Here is a 21458-nt window from a genome sequence, read left to right as displayed (position 1 = left end):
CTGTCGCTTTGTCCTGGTGGCGCCGTGCTGCGGGTGCGTTCAGAGGGCAGGCACGGGGGAGGGGACGGCCGGGGAGGGGACCGCCCTGCCCCCTGCCGGGAGCGAGCGCCCGGCACGCGGGCCCTGTCCTCAGCGCGTTCCGTGCTCGCGCCCGCGGTGTTTCCGTGCTCTGCAATTTGTATCACTTTTATGAGTTTGTTTTCGCTGTTCAATCAGTACATTTTTCGACCTGTGAAAATTGTTTATCTTTGGTTGGAATTGCACACATCATCATTCTTCCATCACCACTAGTGGATGCAGTTTCTCCTGTACAGTAGAGGGTTTCAGAACAAAATCATAGCCTAAGTGACAGGAGGTGTTTAAGAGTTCCCCTTACCCCTTGTCCTCGCTAGCACTTGGCAAGGTATTGCCAGACTGTTATATTTTAGACAGTCTAGTGGGTGTGTATTTACATCTATTTTTGGGTTTAATTTGCATGTCTTTGATTACTAAAGAGACTAAGTACTGTCTCATGTATTTGTTGGCTATTAGGATCTCTTCTGTTGTGAAATGCTTTTTTCAGTTTTTACCCATTTTTTTCTATTTATATCTAGTGTAAGTGACCAGGCTGGCCCCAGATGTTTTAGGAAAGAATTTTCTCAACAATACATTTTCAAATGTGTGAGGATTGGGAAAAGTGATGCTCACCCTCCCTTGCTAAAAGGACTTCTTGAACTTGGCACCAGGCTCCAGGCAGAGCCAGGGGTCAGGGGTGAAAGATCAAAGGAGGACTGCTGGGGACCCCGAGTGCACAGTGTACGCGGGGTGTCGAGAACAGGATGCTCATGTCACAGAGCTCACGAGAAGCCGCAGAGGCGTGCACGACAGCGCTGGGGGATGGCGAGGGTGAGCAGGCAGAGGGCGCTGAGGGCACGGTCCCTCTGCTTCGTTCTCCCTCAGGCCAGTTGGCCAGTACGTGAGGCGTTTAAGAATATCGCTCAGAGGTTATCAGTGGAAGAACCCAACCTGGCTAGATACGGGCTCACGCTGGGTCGAGGGGGGAGGGGTACGTGCGGTGACTCCGGTGCCGTCCGCGGCGAGCCATCAGCGATTCTGCTTCATGGACCAAGGCCGCGGGCAGGCTTTTCACACACACGCGGTCCAGATGGTCAGTGAGCGTAAACCAGAGCTCAGCCCCACTAAGGACGTTTGCGGTTTCAGTCTTAAACAGTTAAGCTGATGAGGTGACATTCACCTCTCAGTCTGTCAAGGGTCAGATGCGGAGAGCGGAGAGCAGCAGCTACAGAGACAGCACTCCTGGCTTTCTCGGGGTATGACTCGCAGGGACCTGTGCGGGGGAGATTTTGGGTAACTTCTCTGCAATTCAAAATGCACAGTGCTTCACTCTCCCTGCCGAGGAACCTCCAAGCGCGCGGATCGAAGAAACCCTAAGGTGTGTGGTGCAGGACGGCACACCCGTCTCCCCCCAGCACAGAGCACAGAGCGGCCGGGGCGGCCCCGGGCCGTGGCCACAGGAGGAACGACAGGAGAAAGCCTTGCTTTTCCTTGTTCGTTTCCACCTGCACTCTTTATACTTAAATGTCTATCATTCCGAAGAGTCGTGAAACCCACCTGAGACTGGAAGCGTTTTAAGAGTTATTGCTAAAAGAATCTACAGGTGTTGCCAAGCTTATTCCAGACTCTTGGTTTGTTACTGTTATTTCAGAACTGAGACATCTGAAATGTGAAGTGGAAGTGATTCCCTCACCACTTCAGGAGCACACAGAGCAGAGAATGTTCTGGCATCATTACTGCTCCTGCATAGAAGGGGCACAGAATAACAGTCATTAAAATGCCGTAAATAGCAACGTGTCCTGAATTCACCCACTTCCTCCCAAGGCATTATTCATCCTGCTCCCTGGTAGGAACGTGCCCCAGAGGCCAGCAGAGGCCACCTTGCGACCCTGACAACCGTGGCCCCTCTCTGAGCCTGACTCCTCCTCTGTAAACATGGTGATGATCACACCTCCTTCCTAATCCATCAAATATTAGGTGTGGGAGAATAAACACAGAGTGCTTGGAAATGTAAAGTACTTAAGAATTCTTAGCTTCTACCCCTTTGAAGACCTGGCGTGTCCTCATAATCCAATGCTCTTCCTGGAACATAGTTCATTAGGTATGAGGAGGATGACGACTGGATCTTGAGGTCTCATCTGAGTTTCTTGAAGGTGTCACCCTGCCACCCAAATTCCACTGAGGGGCCTCCTGAGACCCAGGCTGCTCCCCAGGAGGACCGGGCTTGGTGGCACTGGGCTGCTTCACCTCTCCAGAGTCTCAGGGAAGACCTTCTGGGCAGGCGACACCATCCATGGGCAGGGCCTCCTCCTCAGTCACTTTGCTCCTTAGGTAGACAGTGGTGCTGAGCAGGGTCCACAGTACGGGGTCCACAGCTGCCAGGATGGGCTGGGCTGGCTCTGACCCAGGAAGCCCTCCTGTGAGGGAAGCCAGGAAGTTTGAAGTCAAGAACTAGAATGAAATACACGGTGTCCTCGCGGACCGCTGCGTGCACGCGCTTTGGCCGTACAGTGAAAGATAATTTCACATGACGTCAGGTTCGTGCAGGAAGATCAGGGCGTGCGGTGGGACCCGGGAGCGTGGCATGCTGCCTGCCGGGCCGTGGCCGCGCGTGGCCTGCGGCGTGAGTGGAGACCGTCTGCGTCTCTCCAGTCCCCTGCGGCCGCCGGGTGTCGGCGGGGCCTGGGCGGAGAGTTACATCTCAACAGCGTTGTGGCTTTCGCCAAGCAAGAGCAAGGAAGCAAGTAAGGACCAAGGGAACCGACCTCCCATGCAGAGAGCAGACGATGGTGACTCCGGGTGTGATCCGGGAGAGGGACGGACAGGCGTTCCCCGGGGAGGAGCTAGGACAGCAGAAGCAGCAGCTGGCCGTAGTGACTTTCTTCTCAAGTTGGCGGCAGTTGTAAATTAGTCTCTATCAAAGTAGACTACAACTAGAATTTAAAAAAAACAACTACCTTTAGAGAACAGTACTTGGTGTCCATGGCAACTGCCAACCGTTTAACTACACGTCAAGAGCTATGTGGTGACACAGGGTAATTACAGACAACAGGGAAATTGCAGGGTGAGTTGTAAGTCAACGTGGGGCGGCTGCGTGGTGGGCTCCGCTCCTGGGGCGGGTGCTGCTCCTGGCCAGCCTCGGGCAGCGCCCACTCCCAGCCTGGCAGCCAGCCGCTTGGGCGTGAGTCCTGCTACGCCTTTTCTCCCTGAGCTGGGACCTCAGGCAGGTTGTCCCCAAGCCCCCTGCCCCCCGTCCAGCGCCTCTGTGGAGCCACTCGTCCCAAGGCGAGGCTGGGAAGCAGGGAGAGGCCACACATGGGGCTCCGGGCCATGGCTGTTGAGATTGATTTTATCAACCGGAACAATAAAAAACTGTTTTTAGACCTTTGGTAGTTTACCAACTGGCTATGGAAAGGAAATCAAAATAGGGTTTTTTTCTTTAAAAGACTCTGCAGATCAATACACAAATCAGTTTTCTGCACACTGAACAGGACGGTTCCCTGGGAACCTTCCCCCGCTGTCACCTGCGCCAGAATCCCCAAAGACAGACATTCTAAGACAGCAGCAACATCAGAGACTCGTAACGTTTGTGGGACCAGGCAGAAGGTAAGAAGTTCTGAGGGATAGAAAAAAATGACGCATATGGAGTTGAAACCTCCGAGACATGTGGAGACCCCCAGTGCTCCAAGAATGAGAATTCAGGTCCTCAGCTCAGGAGCAGTGGACGCCAGGACTTTGGGCCAGGGCAGGAGGAAGTACGGCCCAACCAGCCCCCAGGTCCAGAGATGAGCAGGGCGCGACTCCGGAAGACAGAGCCTGGCAGATGCAGAGGCAGATTGGAGCTGTGGGCCCAGATCCAGCCGCGTGGCAGTGGGGCTGTGGGCGGAGCCAAGAGCCATCACGGCTTTGAGGGGAACCAGCAGCAGGAGAAAGGAGCACCAAGGGCAGCAAAAGACACAAAAGAAAACATTGCTCCTTTAAAAGAAACAACCAGAGCTTGGAAAGAAAAGTTTAGCCCAAACGGAATTATCAGGATGGATGGACTCACAGAATAGATGGGACGAGGAAGGAATCAGTGATCAGACAGAGGGGCCAGCGATTAGTCCGGAATGCAGACCTAGAGGACCGGAGCAACTCCAGAAGGCAGACCTCGGGATGAGACCCGAGAGAGTTTGAGAAGCTCCATTTCCTATTGCACAGGAGCCTGAAAGGGGAAGAGTGTAGACGGCTGAGGACGGACCATGAACAGCTACCAGAGGGACCCTTGTCAGAGCACAGAGCTTGTCAGAGGGTGAGTGCTGAGCCGAGGAGGTGAGAAGCCACACCGGCCCAGACTCATCAGGGTACAATTTAGGACACTAGCAAATGTGAGGAACCACCCCCCCGAAGCGGCCCCCAGGAGGAAGCAAAGGTCTGGCTAGCAATTGGCACCAAATTTCTCAACTTCTAATTTGTATTCTAGAATTAATTGGATCAACAGCTTCAAAGTACTTGGGAAAAAATAATTTCAAACTTGGAATCTTAAACACAGCCAGACTCGAATTCAAATCAAAGGGCCAAGGAAAGATGTTTTCAGACCTTCGAGGACTCAGAGGTCACCAGCTTCACCCCTAAAACTCTGACAGAATGAAAAAGGACAACCACCCACATATGAGGGCAAGGTTTGGTCCCACCGGTAACGGCAGGGAAGGGCCCCGGAGGCACATGCAGTGGGCACTAAGTAACTGCTGGTGCGTGCTGGGGGCGAATGAGAATAGTAGCTGAAGAAATCTTATGCGTAGGCATTTATGCCGTGACGGGGAGGGGAAAGGTGAAAGTTCCCTGAACTTTGGGCCTTTTCCGGGAGGCGTGTAGGTGCCCAGCCTGTGGCATGGACCTGTGCATGTAAACACGACGACTGACAAGGAGCTAGCTGCCAGGCAGAGGCACACATGGTACAGTTTTAGTCCTGTAGAGAAAAAACTCTGAAACGAAGAAAACCTCAGTCACCAAAAGGTAGTGTAGGAGGGAAAAAAATTAGAAATCATCGAAAATACATAAGGCGAAACATCGCGTAGGCATTAGTTCAAATATGTGTTAAATTCCTCTGTTAAGAGGCAAAAGTCTGTTAAGAGGCAAAACTCATATTGTCTTAAATGACCCAGAAAAATGACCGAGAAACAGAAAATGTATTGATGGGAAGAAACAGAAATGTATTGATGCTCATCACCGGGAAGCAGGGCTAGCAACGTTATTTTCAAGAAAAAGATAAAAAGCACTAAATGGGACAAAAATAGTACATTTTGATAAGTTATAATCCTCTAAGAAGATAAGATATTCACAAACTTCTATGTACATAATTACATAGCTGTAAAATTTATGAAGAAAAACTTATAGGAAACGGACAAATCTGGTACCATTATGGGAAACTTTAATTGAAAAATCAAGAAGACAAAAAATTCTTGTGGTTATGAAGGATTTAAATAGCATTCTTAATAAACTCTTGTCCCCAACATGGAGTATACTTTTCTTTCACTTTCTTCCTTTCTTGTCTGCTTCCTCTCTTCTTTCCCTCTCTTTTTCCTTCCTTTTTTTCAAACACACCAGGACCATTCAACCATTCACCATGGTTTTTTTTAAAAAAAATGATTAAAAATATGTATATATGTAATTTACCATACATTTGATTTTAAAGAAAATCTTGTTTTTCAACAGCAGAAGTCATTAAGTACAATAAAAATGGAAACTAACCACAAAATGATAAGCAAAAATAACCAAAACTCCATTATATACTTGGAGATTTTGGAATGCTTTTAAATAAAGCATAAGCTGTTTAAAAAGTAGTAAAAATGAGATAACCCTGCATATCAAAACATGAAAGATGCTGCCAAACAATTCTTAGGAGAATGTGTAAGAAAACCAGAAACACTTAAAATAAATGAACTAGCCCTCTGACTAAAAGTTAGACAAAGCATCACAAAGCAATTTAAGAGAAAGGAGGAAACTTTAGTGAAGATAAAGTAGAGATGGATGTGGTAGAACCCAAAAATGTCTTGCTTGGTGCAGTAAATTCTGGAAGAGGACCCTCAAATGCTTAAACCATCAGCAACTTTGATCAGGGGCGAGAAAGGCAAAACTTTAAAACTCGGATAACCAGAAAGTAGCTATCACTGCAGATGCGGAGGCTGTTCAGACTTTCAGAGACTGCTGTTTACAACTCTGTGTAAAGAAATTGCAAAGTCTAGATGAAATGAATGATTTTCTAGAAAAATGTAAATCGACCAAATTGCCTCGATAAGATGTAGAAAGTCTGAATAACCCGTCACTCTGGAAGTGGCTGAAATGGCGCTCGGAGATCTGCACTCAGTGCCACTACACCACAGTCTTGGAGGACATGTGACTTTTAAGGTCTATAAATGACGTCAGAGTAAGGAAAGACCAAAAGTTCCCCTCACCATTTTATGAGGTCAGCAGGATTATGACATATAAACTGTGCCGGTGATCTTAAAACAGTCTACAGGTAATTGCCTTCCGAAGACAGATGTGCGAACCGTAGATCAGATGTTAACAGATTGAACCCAACAATGCCTTCAGCTTAAGCATGTTGCTAACTTCAGAAGAGCTGGTCGAGCTGGGGTTGGAGGCTGTCCGGCTCCTGGCTCAGCCCCTCCCTGCGCTCCCTCTCTGTCTTCCCTACATGTCACATCTCCTGAGTTCTTCTCACTGCTTTGTTTTCTTTTTGATTTTTAAAGGGGTTCTTTATTCCATTTCCCTCTGTTGTGTTTATTAGATCTTGTAGCTTCTAATTTCATTTTGATTTTTGAAATATTTTTTCTTTTGTTCTGGGTTCATTTCTGAGTTCTATGACCTCATTCTTGAATTTTTCTAATTATGATTTATGTCTTTTTCATCTCTTGCTTTATTATCTTAATGCCTTTTGATCAATTTAAAGGTATTAGATTATGGTTTTTCTGTTTTTGTTCTCATGTGTTTATGGTGTGTGTCTATTGTCAGTAGGGATGTTATTTTGTTTGTTTTCTTTTGTCTTTTAAAAAACCTTGTATGGAATTTGCCTGCACATGAAATTCGTTTTTGTGAACAGCTCAGAACACCGGCAAGGTTTACAATCGCGTTTCTGATTTCATGGCTCTAGAATGCCCTCTCCTGTCGTTTCTGTGACAGGTCACACGAATGGGAGTGCGTCCAGGGGCGGGACTTGGTGCACGGAATCGGGTAATTGTGTGCATGTGAGATGTTCTGGTTTTGATCTCTGTACTTTGTTTATCTGGATATCCTTGTTTTTCAGAAGTATACACAAAAGTATTTGGGGTCAAGGACCATGATGTCTGCTAATCAGTTTCAGACAGTGTGATCAATAGGGAGAATGAATGAATGAATGAATATATGCATGGCAGAAAGGTGGGCCTAAAAGTGACCAGTTGGAGGAACAAGTAAGGGCATATGGAAGTTCTTTGCAATATTCATACAGCTTTTCTCAAGATTTGAAAATATGTCACAATGAACAGTTAACCAATAAATTAGTAAATGAATTCCTCGGTGGGAACTGTGATGCCCCTTCTCTGGACAGAAGTCCTGCGAGACTTGGGGAGGAGGAGATGATGCTTGCATGTGCTGCGTGGGGACGGGAGGCGAGCCAGGTGGGCCGCTGGGGCCAGGGTGTGGGACCAGGCTTTCTGTTTTAGTTTCTCATTATTTTCCTCAAACTGTAGTTTAATTGAAACATGTGTCTCAGAATATAATAAAAAATCTGACAAGAAGAGGACAAGCAGCCTCTTGAAGTGACATTGGGGTTCTGAGTGCAGGAGGCCCAGGGAGGTGGTCGGCGTCTGGTGGCAGCATTTCCAGCGCTGTGTCGCATACTGTCACCGTGGCAACTTTCCTCCTTGGTCACGTGTAAACTAGCTGTGGTCCTGTGGTTCTCCGTGGATGTAGGTGGGGGCGGGGAGAGCCCCGCTGGGAGACAGCACTTTCTCCTGGGCTCGGGGGAGGCCTGGGGCTCCTCACGGGCAGGTCAGTTTGTGCCTTGGGAATATCCCTCTTCTGGGAGCAGACGGTCGGGGGTGCAGGGTGCCCACCACAGGGGCACCGGGTGCAGGCCACGCAAGGACAGGGGTTTCACCTTCCCCACGCGTCCAGGATTGGCTTGATACTTTTAATTGATGCTCAGATATTTCTCTTGAGCCCCTGTGAGTTCTTTTTAACTGTTTTCCTTGTTTTCAATAAAGAGTAAATTCTTTCATCTGAGTTGGACAGAATTCTAATTTGAAATCAGAAGTTTTCGTTGTGGAAACTTGTTCTGATTCTTCAGCTTCGTCAATGAGATGTTGGTCGAAACGCCGGCGCAGAGCCCCCCACGCGGACACTGAGGCACGCGTCCCCCAGACCCCGGTCCTAGTGCGCCGGAGCCGGCAGCCTCCCTGTGCAGGCCGCTACTCTGGGTGCTTCTTGCAGCTGGGGGGCCGCCGGGCGCCTCGAGTGGGCAGAGCCCCCGTCCTTCTGGGCGTGGTGACTGCACGAGTGGGTTTATGTACTTGTTGCTTAGGCTCTGGCCAGGCTTTTAAAAAAATCTTTGTAAAATGTTGCTTATGATCTTTTTTATTTACTTATTTCGTTTTTATGATATCCGTGTTTTTATTTTGTTTCTCTTTGCCCCTCAGAACGGTTTGGTCAAAGACAACCACGGTGTTTTGTTGCCCTTTTCCTCGGGGAAGAAGCAGGGTGCTGCTACCCCAGACTCCCGCAGACCCCGCCGGGGCCAGGACCCTGGCCTCTGTCATCCTAGGAGTGCAGGGAGCAGGGCACCCGTCGCCACCACCCTTTCCCAAGAGGTTCGCTGCATAGGGCGGGAGGCCAGGGTCCTGGGGCCACAGCTGGGCACTCAGTGTGCCTAACTCAGTTTCACCCCCAAACCCCTGGGGACGGTGGTGCCTGGTGCCCGGGGTTCAGCAGAGGAAAGGACGGGGCCTCCTCAGGCCGGCTGTGGCAGGCCGGGTCGCCTTCTCTTGGCCCTGGTGTGGGGCTGCACCCACTGTCGCCTCGGCTGCAGCCTGCTCCTGTGCTGTGGTGGGGGTCTAAGGGCCCACCGGGGCTTGTCTTTATGTGTGACTCAGTTGTTGCTGGAGCTGCAAAACCACCCCCGGCCGATCAGGAGGGGAGGAAAGTAATTTGGAGGGCATGGAGGAATGGGAGTGGCAAAAAGTAGGGTCACCCCTACCCCTAAGGGCAGGCTCCCCAGCCAGTCCCCACTGTGAGTGGAGAGCCCACCCCTTCCTCCCCCACCCCTTCTGTGCAGAGCCCCTGCTCGTCCCACGTCCCATAGCCTCTGGTGGCCCTCGCAGATGCGAGGCGGCATCGTGGAGAAGGGTGCACAGGGGCGGCCGGAGCTGAGCCAGGGACCTTGAAGCCCTCTTCCTGCCTGCCTGCGGGAGCGAGCGAGGCCGTTGCCATGCGCATGACCTGGCAGGAGAGGCGGCTGCAGGCTCCTGGCCCTGCGCCCTGGGGCGTGGTCAGGAGGTCAGGTGGTCAGGAGACCGGTCCGGAGCCCAGGGCACACAGTCTGCCTCTGCCCCGCCAGGCAGGAGTCGGGTCCGGCGTTGTTTGGACCTGGACAGCTCCGGAAGTAATACAGCCAATGCGTCGCTCACCCGCCGTTCCTTTCGCTCGTCTCCTACTCTTCCTCTAGAATTATCCTGGGAAAGTAGGCCTAAAACCCCTCTCAGATTACAGTGTACTTATCGTGAGGCCGAGAGGTGGGGTGTCCTCCTCCCTGTTTAGAATGAGGAGCTGAGGCCAAGAGCGGCTGAGTCATGGGGATTGTTAGCCCAGAAGTCTCTGCAGAGTAGACCCCCAGGGCTGGGGTCACAGGCTGGGAGTCTCCACACCCCAAGGAGTGTCCCATTGCCTAGGGAAGCTGCCCCAGCCCAGCGCCAGCGCAGATGCTGAAGGGGCCGCTTCTCAGAACCGGAGCTGCCTCTGCCAGGGCCCGGCCACCACACCGAGCGTCGGGGGGGAGGGGCCCACCCGGGGGAGGGGCTCACCCGCCCTCTGCCCCCACACCCTCCCACCGGAAGCCAGCGCTCGAGTGTAGTGGGCAGACTCTAGGGTGGCCCCCAAGGTTTTTACCTGGCGTGCCAGCGAGAGGGTGGGACGTGGGAGGTGGATCCCGGTGAGGTTATGTTGCCTGGCACAGGGATTTGGTAGTTGTAATCAAGGCTTCTGATTCGCTGACTTTGAGTGAGTCACAAGGTAGGTAATCTGGGTGGCCTTACCCAGTCACATGAGCCCTTCGAGTCTGGGCAAGAAGGCAGAGGTTGAGGAAGCCAGAGATCAGATGCACGAAAAGGTTCCAGAGGCGGATCGTATGCCAGGGGACGCAGGGAGCCTCTGCGAGCAAGCAGACGACTGTAGGGAAAGCGACCTCTGTCAGCCCTGCAGCCGCCGGGGACCGCACTCAGGCCCAGGAAGAGGCCCCAGGACCAGGGCAAACGCAGCCACTGACTCCTGCCTGTGCCTTTGCCCCAGAGAACCAGCGCCTGTGTCTAGACCTCTGCCCTTCAGGGCTAGGGGCTGACAAGTGGGTGCTGTTTCAGCCCTGAGTTTGGTGAGTGGCTGTTCAGCAGTAGAGAAGCCCAGCCCAGGAGCGCCTTGGAGTCTGCAGACTCAGCCCCGGCAGCACGGGCCGGCCAGGGCGGCGCCGGAGATGGGGTCGCCCTGCTGCACCCACTGTGCCTTGTGTTTTGTTGAAGCACTGGCCAGTTGTCTCAGGACCGTTTTATGATTAATCAAAACTTCCCTACTGGTGGGACGTGCCACCTTTATCGCAGTGACTCACTGTCAGCACTTGCCCCTTTTAAGGTGTTCAGATGCATTCCATCCCGTGGACGTTGGTCTGCTCTGTAAAGAAGCCACATCTCACTATCGTTCCTCTAGAACTCTAGGTTCTTTCACTCCTCAGCCCTTCCAGATGAGTGCTAGAGACCCTCCGTCAGATGGTAAGGACACTGTTGGGTTTAGTTGGCCTCCCATGAACATCACACTTCTGTGCTGGGGAGAGGGCCTTCCGGTCCTGGGCGGGACGGGCCCCCCAGCTCCCAGCATCCCCCCTGTCCCCCCCACCCCCGTGGCAGTCAGCGCCATTTCAGTTTTCTTGGCGGATCTTGTATGCTCCTCATTCGAGTTACCCTCCATCGCCTTCTGTCTCGTAGTCCTGCTTTCTAGTGTGATTATTACTGATACACAGTAAAGGTGTTTATTTTTGTGTATTTAGTTTATAATCTGCCACCAGTAAACTACGCTCCCCTGTTGGGTCTCATAAGTTGGGATGTATTAGGTAGTGACTCACATTATCACAAAGAATGACTTTAATCCCGTCCTTTTTAAGAGTCCGTAGCTCCTAGTTATCTTTAAGTAACTGCCTGGATCGCTTTTTAGAAAAATGTTGCGCTGCACTGTGTCTGGTCCCAACTTGGCCAGACGCCCACCTCCTCCCTGCCCTGAAGCTCAGAGCAGCAGCTGACCCTCGGCCGCCCGCTTCAGAGGCGACTCACTGACTATCTTCAGGCTCCTCCGCTCCTCTCTGGAGCACCGCCTCCCAGGCCACACGCTGGACCCGCCCTCCCTGCCTCTGGGAAGGCTCCTCCCCGGCTCCTCACACAGTCTTGGTCGGTCTTTGTCTGGTCCCTGTCGGCCATTCAGTGGCGCAGGGACTGACACCTCAGCCATCCTGCCGGCCGCCCGGGCTCTCCGCTCACTCACGGGGATGCGGGCGGGGGCGCCTCTCCCAAGGCGCACCCCTCGCCCGCCCAGCTCTCCTCCAGTGTCTCCTTGGGTTCCCAGCAGGAGCCGGACCCTGGGGCCCGCTCCTGTCCCGGCCTCAGGGCCCCACCAGCCCTCCGGCCCTGTCCCACGTGCCGTGCCTCCCCTCACCGCATCCCAGCACCAGCCTAGGGTCCTCAGTGTCCTCCGCGCGTCTGCTCATGCCCTCGGAGGCTCAGCCTGCGTGCGGACTGTGCAAAGAAGGCCACAGGTCAGGGAGGCAAAGGACGAATGGCCCTTAGCAAATGGGACAGAGAATGCACCGGAGCCATAGGGGAGGAAATGCCTGGCCAGTGCCCACCGAGGGGTCCGGCCTCCCTCAGCCACAGGTATGAGAAGCAGGACGAGGGGAGGGGGCCGCTTCGTAACTTCACAGGCGAACGAGGGGCCTCGGGCGCTGCAGGGGGAGCCAGGCCGGGCTTCCCGCGGGAAGGTGGCCTGGCGGTGTCCGGGGAGTTGGAGTCCGGCCACGTCCCCAGGACCCAGCAGCCCCGCTCCTCGGATACACATGAGAAAAACCAGGCACGTGTGCCCAAGGAGACACGCCTGGGTAGGTCCTTGTACAAATATTCGGAAATGGCCAGTTTACTTGGGACTCGAGATGCGCCCCGCCCCCTGCTCCCCGGTTTCGCTTTCCTCTGTTTCATTTGCGCACAGTAACCCTCAGTCAGTCACAGTCCAAAAATATTAAATGGACACCCCCGGAAATGAGCAATTCCTGAGGTACGTCCCGTGCCGTCCTGAATGGCGTGCTGCAATCCCTCTGTTCGCTTCGTCCCCGCCGGGGCGTGCGCCGCCCCTTCGCCAGCTGGGTCATCAGATCGATTGTCCTGGCGTGGACGTGCTTGTGTCCCAGTCACCCTGACTTGACTTAGTAACGGCCCCCAAGTGCAAGAGGAGCGATACCGGTGACCCAGACACGCCAGACAGGCGCGGGAAGGGGCTCCCCCGAGGGGAGGGTGAATGCTCTCGACTCGACGAGGGAAGGCGAGCGTCGCCTGCGGAGGTGACTGGGCGCAGCAGGGAACAAGCCTGTGCGTGAGGCTGAGAGGGAGGACGAGGGATCCGTGCTGGGGCTGCTGTCATGCGTCGAGCTGCGGAAGTCCCGGCCACAGCGGGGGCGAGGGCTCCGGGCGGAAGGGCGTTCGGTCTGTGGGCCGGGGACGGGAACAGAGCGCGGGTTCTGCCTGACGGCAGCATGTTCCAGAAAGCGTTGAGCTCAGAGGAAGACTTCAGCAGGGGACCCCTGAAGCAGGTGACGCTGGCTGGGGCCCCCCTAAAATGGGCGACACCAAGCACCTTTATGCAAGTAAGGGACGGGTGCACAGGTTCAGGAACAGGCTCGGACTGAGACGTGTGAAAACCGCGCGTGCGAGGGGACACGCGGGCCTTGCGGCCATCGCAGAGCGCACGATCATCGCCCCACATGGCTCAGGTCCCGGCACGGAGTGCTTGCTGCGCCTGGTGATTGTGTCACGCTCGCCCGTGGCGCGCACGCACGGGAGAAGCCTCGCGTGTGGGCTTCGGTGCCGGCCGCGGTTTCCGGCACCCGTGAGGGTGCCGCGGACCCGCTCACCTCAGGCCTGCGTGCACCGCCCCCTCCCCGACGCCGTCCTGACCGTGAGTGGCCGGGACACATGCGGCGCACTGCCGTCGACGCTGGCCTGCTGGACCCACGATGTGAGCCCCCGCAAGAGCCCCTGGGCGGTGGAGGGGCGTGCGCATGCCCGGGGGGTGGGGGGGGATGCCTCCCACGCTGGTGGCCGGAACGGGGGCACGAGAGCAGGGAAGAGGCCGCTGGGCCATTGTTCTTTCGTCCTTTGCGCCTTTTATTTATTTAAAAATAAGCCGAAGCAAACATAGCACAGTGTGAACATTTGTTAATTCTTACCATCAGGTACACTGATTTCTCATAGTTTTAATGTCTCTAGGTTTAAAATAGTTTGTAGTGAGAAATCAAGAGTATTTTTTCAAACTGTACACCCAATGGCCTCTCCCACAGAGGAAGCCTTGTCTTCAAAGCTGCCCACTTACTCAGCGTGCATCCTGGCCTTGTTGTCCTTGGCCTTGGGGTCATGGTCCCACAGGGCCTGTGGGCCGGTCCCTGGACTGAGACGTGAACTCTCTTTGGGTGTGGGCTGAGGAGAAGTCACCGGAAGCTCCCTGCGGGGCCTACTCACCAGGCCTGGCTGCCCCCCACCCCCCGCCAACCCAGTCCCCTTTCCCTGGCTTGGCAGTATGTGAGTCACCGAGCTGGCTGGACCCTCCACCCCGAGATCTCCCCTTCCTCAGAGTCCAGTCTGGAGTGGAGGTGTCCAGATGTCTCTGAGAATGTCACCATGATACCTAGTGAGGCGTGTTGGGGGTGTCCCCCTCTCAGGAGTAAGAGGCCTTGGGAGGTACTGGCCATGCCGACACCGTGACCTCGGGCTTCCAGCCTCCAGGACCAGAGATGGTAAATGTCTGGCATTGGTCACAGTGGCCCGAGCTGACTAAGACAGCACTCAGGGAGGGGAACTGGTTGATGTCTGGTTGATGTCACTTGCATTGACCCTTTGACCGTACAGCCCTGTCTCTAGGACTCTCTCTGGAGCCTCGTGGGCAAAATAGGAAGTGAGGGACTCAGGTCCCTGGTTTCGGCATTATATCGTCAGCAGAGATGAAACGACCCCCACGTCTGTCCACAGCCACGCAGGCTGTGGTTTACTGACACAGGGCTCCGTGCAGCTGCCAGAGGCATCGAGGGCCCCCTGGGTGCCACCAGGGCGAGCGCCGGAGCACAGCGCGCAGAGCAGCGGGGCGCAGGCCGTGTGTGCTGCTCTGGCCTCGAACGGCAGACGTTCACACTGAGGAAAGTGTGTGCGCGATGGGTCCACTCCCGTGTTCAAAAAGACACAGCGGAAGGGAGGAACCGAAAGGGGTTGGAAATGGGAAGATTTTTGTGGATGAAAATCTTATATAATTGACAACAGGGTCATGTGGAGGTTTTTGGATAACCGATAAACATTTAAATGAAAAAAATGAGAACGCAATTTCTAAATATTGAAAATAGATGGAAATTAATTAGTTTAAGTATATAAACGTATGTCAGGTTGGTGATGCAACCAAATCAGGTAACACTACTTCAGGCGGCTTTATAACATGGCATTTTACTCTGTCTTCCCAGTGGGATATATTCTAAGGGAAAAAAATGGTTCTATAGGTTAATTCTTAGTTATAATATTATTACTGTTATTTTTAACTCTCGTGTGTATTTGGGCAAGCCCTTTCAGTGTTTCCCCCGTCTTACGCTCTTGTCCGGGCCTCTTGTTCTGTTCCTAACCATTTTTCTTCTCTATATTTTATTTGGACCTTTTCTGCTGACCACTTTTCAAGTTCACTGCCCTGGGCGTCTGCTATGTCCAGTCCCCTGACAACCCCACGCAGTGAGTTTTTCTTCTTCCATATTTTCTACAGAGCAATTGAAATGATTGTAAACTTGAATGCAGACTGGGCGCTAGGTGACATTAAAGAATTTTTCTTGGTTTTGTTACTTGTGAGAACTGCGTGGTGGTCATGTAAAGTATTCCTGGATTAAATGGATCCTGAAGAACTTACCGGTGGAATGGCATGCTATCTGAATTTGCCTGTCTGTTGGCCAGGTGCGACCCAGAGGGCACCTCAGTTCAAGTCAGCTCTGTGTTCATTTTGGGCCCAGGCCAAAGGGGCCAGGCGTGCCTCTCTCCCGGTGGGTTACAGGGGGCACACAGGGCAAGCCACCTGGACAGGACCCCTTGGGGCCTGTGTCTGGCCGCCTCTGTTCATGAAGGCCCCACCGCCCAAACAAGTCAGGTGACCAGGCGCAGGGTGGGAGGTGCCAGGGGTCACCGCACCGCCTGGAGCCGCGGTTGTACTGCACGCGATTCTGTAGGCCGATGGACAGTGGAATGGGAACGGCAGCCCGAACCGTCCTAGCTCCCGCAGGAGGAGGGGATGCGCGAGGTGACACGAAGCCGGGCTCAAGGCACGGCGCACTCACACACTTGGACCGTCGTGTCCCGTTGCCAGAAGCGCGACGGCATCGTGCTCGTGATGCTATCGTCCCGTTTCCTGTGATTCCTCGTCCATCGGGCCGCGCGTGTGTCGGCGCTTGCTCTTCTGGGAACCGTGTCCGTGTGTCAATATAAAACAGCCAGGCTTGTCTGTCTGTCTGTCGTTATTGCTTCTGATCCCTGCGTGCTTTCCCGTACGGAATTTCCGTTAAGGCAGATTGAATCGCGGCAGTCTGGTTTTCATTTCTCTCTCTCTCTCTTTTTAACTCAATTGTTAATCTACATCCTGTTTTCTACTTTCAGAGATAACGTTTAGATTTTTTTGTCTCCCACTGCAAAAGCAAGTGCTGCTAGGTTGCTCATTGGCAGGTGCCTGGATTGAGACTTGGGAGGAGTAGCCGGCGGCGGCGGTGGATGTCTGGGACGGGAGTTGAGGACTCTCCGTCCTCCTCTGAAACACAGGCAGGGAAGGGGAGCAGCAAGGTGCGGAGATGGGAAACAGCCCTGGGCGCTTCTGGGAGCAGAGATGGGAGGGAGGGGCGAGTGGGCGGGGCCTGCAGTCGGCCCGCCCCGCCTCCTGGCTTGGCACCACTGCCCTTGCACCCGGCCGTCACTGCCCTTGAAGCAAGGTGCTTCACCTGTGCAGCTTGATTTCAGGTGATAACAGCAACTGCTCATTTGAAGAGTCAGCACGGCGCGTGGCGCGGAGTGGGGCCGTTTGCCATGACAGCGCTTCGCGCCCTCGCCCGGGTGCCCCCCGGCTTGTTCTCCTCGAGGGACGGGCAGAAGCTCCAGAGCACAACCCGCGCTCACGAGCATGTGGAAGCCTCTGCTCCCGTCGCGCCAGCCGGCACCCCAGTGGCCAGACGGCACCGAGCCCGGTGTCCGCAGGCAGACAGAGGCATTCCTCTTCTGGGGAGAAGCTGCAGAGGAGAACGGGCAGGGGACAGGCGAGGCGCAGAACGCATGTGCCAGGCCACAGGAGGAGGGAGCCCAGCCCGACTGTGAGCAGGAAGTGGTCCCTACAGGCCAAGAGCAGGCTTCGTGAAAGCGGGTGACAGCAGAAGGTGGGCCGGGAGGTCCGGCATGACCCCACACATCAGAAGGACCCGCCAGCAGCAGGAGGGACGGGACCACCCGCTCTGTGGCTGTGTGAGAACTTGCCCGCAGCAGCAGCTTGAAGCGGCAGTGTGTCTCTGGGCTCTGCGCTCAGGTGGCCCTGGACACAGGCCCTCTCTGCCCGGGGTGGAGGGCGGCAAGATGGCTCATCCCCATGGCTGGAGCTCAGTGTCACAGCTGACAACTCTTCACCAGGCCCTGGGTCCTGAGGGCCTCCTCCTGGTTCCCTCAGTGAACTCTTGCGTAAGGGACGAGCTCCAGTGCTAGGTTTACTCATTTATTTCCCTCGGATGTCAGGTGCTCCAGCCCCGTCTGTGCACACGCCCGTCACCCCACACTTCGTTGTGCATCTTGGTCCCAAGCAGTTGGCCGTTACCTCTGTGCAGGCCCGTCTGTGTCTGGGTTCTCTTCTGTCCTGTTGGCCTGTGTGTCTGTCCTCCCACCAAGCCCACACTGTCCTGATCGCTGTAGCTGCAAAGTAAGTCTGAAAAACAAAGCGATTTCTCCCACTTCGTTTTTTCAAAATTTTTACCTATTCTAGTTTCTTTGCCTTTTAATATACATTTTAAAGGAATCTTGTCTCTAGAAAATTCATTGCTGAGATTTTCGTGGGAAATGCATTAAACTTACAGGCCTCTGGGAAGGACTGACAGTTTTCCTGTGCCGACTCTTCTCTCCTCCTTGGTCACGACGTCTCTACACTTGCTTAGGGCTTCGATTTCTCCCATCAGTGCCTGCAGACTTCAGCTTGCAAGCACTGCGTGTGTTCGTTAGACTCACACCGAAGGGGCTCGTTTTAAGTGACTGTAAGTGGGATTGTGCTTTTAATATGTGTCCATGTGTTCATGTTTGTCTGTGGAAATACAATCGTCTTTATCTAGTATCCTGTGACCCTCCAAACACGCATTGCTTCGAGGGGACTGCTTGTAGATTCCTTGGGACTCTCTGTGTGCACTTTCTGGTCGTCTCCACACAGGGCAGTTTCGTTTCTTCTTTTCCAGTCCGTGTGCCTTTTCTTTTCTTTTCCCTCCATATTGCATTGGCCAGGGCCTCGGTGCTGTGTTGGGTAAGTGGGGTGAGCACAGACCTCCTGACCTTGCCCCTGACCTTGCCTCCGACCTTGGAGGAAACGTTTGGTCTTTTGCTACTAAGTCGGAGGTTAACTGTAAGTTTTGTAGGCGCCCTTTATCCAGTTGAGGAAGTTCTTTTCTACTTCTCGTTTGCCGAGAATTGTCGTCATGAATGGGTGTTGCGTTTTGTCAAGTGCTTCCCATACACCAAATGATACAATCATGTGATTTTTCTTCTTTCCTATGATGGATTACATTGATGGACTTTTGAATATTGAACCAGCCTTGCATCCCTGGTGTAAATCCTGTGTCGTCATGGTGTATAATTATATGTGTATATTGAGGAATTTTGCATCTGTATTTATCAGGAATATTGTTCTAGGGTTTTCTTTTTATATTCTGTCTTTGTCTGGGTTTGTTATTAGGGTAACGTTGGCCTCTTGAAGTGAGTTAGATGGCGTTCTCTTGTCTTCTACTGTTTGGAAGAGATTGTGTAGAATTGGTGTTAATTTATTTAAATATTTGGTAAAATCTTCAGTAAAGCCAGTAGGCCTGAAGGTTCCTTTTTTGGAGGTTTTTAAACCAGGTTTTCTTTAGTAGTATACAGTTATCCAATAGTCTGTTTCATACTGGGTGAGTTGTGGTAGTTCGTAGTTTTCAAGGAATTGGTGTTTCATCCGAGTTGTCACATTTGTGTGTGTAGAGTTGTTTGTAGTATTCCCTTACTGTCCTCTTAATGTGTGTGGACTGCAGTGATAGCCCTTGTGGCATTTTTAATGTTGGTAATTTTTTTTTTTTTCTTCATCAGTTTAGCTAGAGGTTTATAAATTTCATTGAACTTCTCAAAGAACCAGGCTTTTGTTTCACTTAGTTCCTCTGTTGGTTTTCCGTTTGTAATTTCATTGATTTCTGCTTTTATGGTCACTCTGTCATCCCTTCTGTTGGATCCGGGGTTAGTTTCCTCTCCTTTTTCTAGTTTCTTAAGGCCAGACCGCAGCTTACAGATCGGAGGCCATTCGTCCTTTCTCATGTAAGCACTTCGCCCCAAAATTTCCTCTCAGTACTGCTTTAGTTGCATTCTACATATTTCGACATGTTTTTTTCATTTTCATTCAGTTCCATGTACATTTTAAATTTTGCTTGCGGTTTCCTCTTTGACTGATGTTTTGGCAGATTCTTTGGGGAAACACAAGAGCCGTGTTTCAGGGGGCGCAAGGGAGCCTGCCAGGAGCAGTCTCCGCAACGCTTAAGGCACGTTGTGTTTCCTTGCGCGTATGTGGAGTGTGTTCTTTTGAGGCGGCATGGACGTCAGCTGTGTGTCCTCCCGCTCAGGGCACGTTCCCAGGCGCCACCTCCCTGGACTCTCCCCACGGACCTCCGGCGCGAAGTGATCGGGCAGGAAGGCAGCGCCTCCCAGATAAGGCGGGGCCCTCCTGGGCCTCAGTTGCCGAAGGTCGAAGGTCAGTGCTGGGGCTCCGACCCTGGCGTCGAGCCCTACCTCTTCCTCTTGCCCCAGTGCTTTCTAGAACGTCTGGGACGCGCAGGGGTGTCTGCAGGCGTGCCAGGGCTGTGAGGTGGCCTCTGCGTCCCCCTCAGGCTCAACCGATTCACATGTGGAGCATTCGCAGAAAGCTGTGTTCGAAGAAAAGGTTTAAAACGCCCCGCTAGCTAGAAGAAACCGTTCCTGTGTCACCAGGTGTGCCTGCAGTCCCGGGGGACATTTCCGTGCGGCGCTGTCTCCCAGCAGCACGGGGAGCACTCGGGGGACCGATGGCTGTGGGGGGAGTGCAGGTGAGCTCCGTGGCTGGGTGGCCACGTGGCGATAAGGGTGCCCTCCAGCGAGCGCGGGACGGGAGCAGGCGTGCTGCGGGTGTGTGACGTGACGTGACAGGACAGGAAGCTCCCCAGGGCAGGGCAGCTGCCACGCGTGAGCGCGGACAGCGGCTCACCGGGTCGGTCGGTAGCTGGGGCGAGGGAGTTCGGGGCCGGGAGGGGCGATGTGCCCTGCGTGAGGGACGTGGGGAGGAGTGCGGAGGTCGCGGCCTGCAGGCCCCAGCGGAGAAAGGACAGCAACACCCTGAGCGCAGCGAAGATGTGCCCTGTGCCCGCCCTCACGAGGGACTGCCTTGGCCGTGGGGCTCTGCCGCCACCTCGCGGCCGGCCGTGCCACACGCCTCTGCTCTCCTCCCAGCTCAGGCGTCACCGTGGAGACCCAAGGCTTCCACACCCGGACTGGAAGTGGCCTCGCCCTTGCTGAGCTTGGGAGGTTCCGTTGACCAGCATCCTTTCCCCTTGGAGAGGGCCCCACTCGGGGGCTGGGGGGCCCCATCTAGGAGCAGCGTGGTCCCACACGGGATGCTTAAGGGGCTTGGGGGAGCAGCCGCTGACAGGCTAGAGCACGAGTCCCCACAGAGGCGTGTATCCTGAGTGCACCCTAAGGGGAAGGACAACCCCCTGACACTGTCCTCCGCCCAACAAGCACATCTTTTCCGACCAGGATCCCCGTGCTCTAGGGTGTCAGGCTGTGCCTCGCCGTGCAGGTCAGCTCGGTGGCTTGGATGCTTCTGGAAGCAGGGGCCCCCTTCAGAAAGCATGTCCCTCCTCCTCGCTTGGCTGGTCGGCGGGCGCTGGCTGGGTCGGCGGGCGCTGGCTGGGTCACCCTCCTCCTCCACTGCAGCCACTTGGTACCAGGCCTTGGGCCTGGCCTCCGACCAACAACTCCCAGGTTACACTCTGGCCGAGCTCGCTGAGTGCCCCCTGAGTGTCCAGCTCCTGCTCGTGCCCCGAGGGGTCCGCCTCCCACGTAGGTGTCTAGGACTGACCTCCGACTTTTTCGGGTTCGCCCTCCACCTGCTCTCTCGCCTCTCGTCTGTGGCTGGGCCGTCCCTCGGCGGTTCCGTCCAGCACATTCCCACGTGCCCTTGGCCTCTCCAGGAGGTCTCGTCTCGGGGAGCATCCATGGCGCACCATCTCTGGACATCCGGCTTCTACACAGGTTTTGTTGTCGGAGGGTGCATCGCCACCACACGCACACGCCACACTCACCTGCATGCAGACACACGTATGTGCACGTGTTTGCACATGCAAACCAGAGCCCGTCAACGCGGCTCTCCGTGGTCCGGAACCCGTTGAGGTGACTGCCCACATCGGTGAGTGACGTCGGCTGTCGGGGACAACGGGACTGCGATACCTGTTCTTCACCGGCTGCGCACCGTCGCGTGTCCTGCTGCCTGGACAGCTGTGGGCCCCGTCTCCACGGCGTGAGCCCCTCGTACGGCCTGGACTCAGGTTTGCCTCTTCCAGCCGTGCGCGCCCGGTGGACCAGCATCCACGGCCAAGCCGTGAGTGCACCTCCTTGCCCAGCCCCCTG

The 21458-nt window shown here is 54.2% G+C and overlaps 1 protein-coding gene across 4 annotated transcripts in view; it reads left to right on the top strand.

Annotated features, from left to right (window-relative positions):
• The window catches only part of PCBP3 (poly(rC) binding protein 3), a 153933-nt gene that overhangs the window by 72635 nt on the left and 59840 nt on the right, over positions 1–21458 (top strand). The window lies entirely within an intron of this gene.

Source organism: Rousettus aegyptiacus, unplaced genomic scaffold (assembly GCF_014176215.1).
Source record: "Rousettus aegyptiacus isolate mRouAeg1 unplaced genomic scaffold, mRouAeg1.p scaffold_m13_p_20, whole genome shotgun sequence".
NCBI classification, from domain to species: domain Eukaryota; kingdom Metazoa; phylum Chordata; class Mammalia; order Chiroptera; family Pteropodidae; genus Rousettus; species Rousettus aegyptiacus.
The sequence above is the reverse complement of the archived record's forward strand: the minus strand, read 5'-3'. Positions and strand labels throughout refer to the sequence as shown.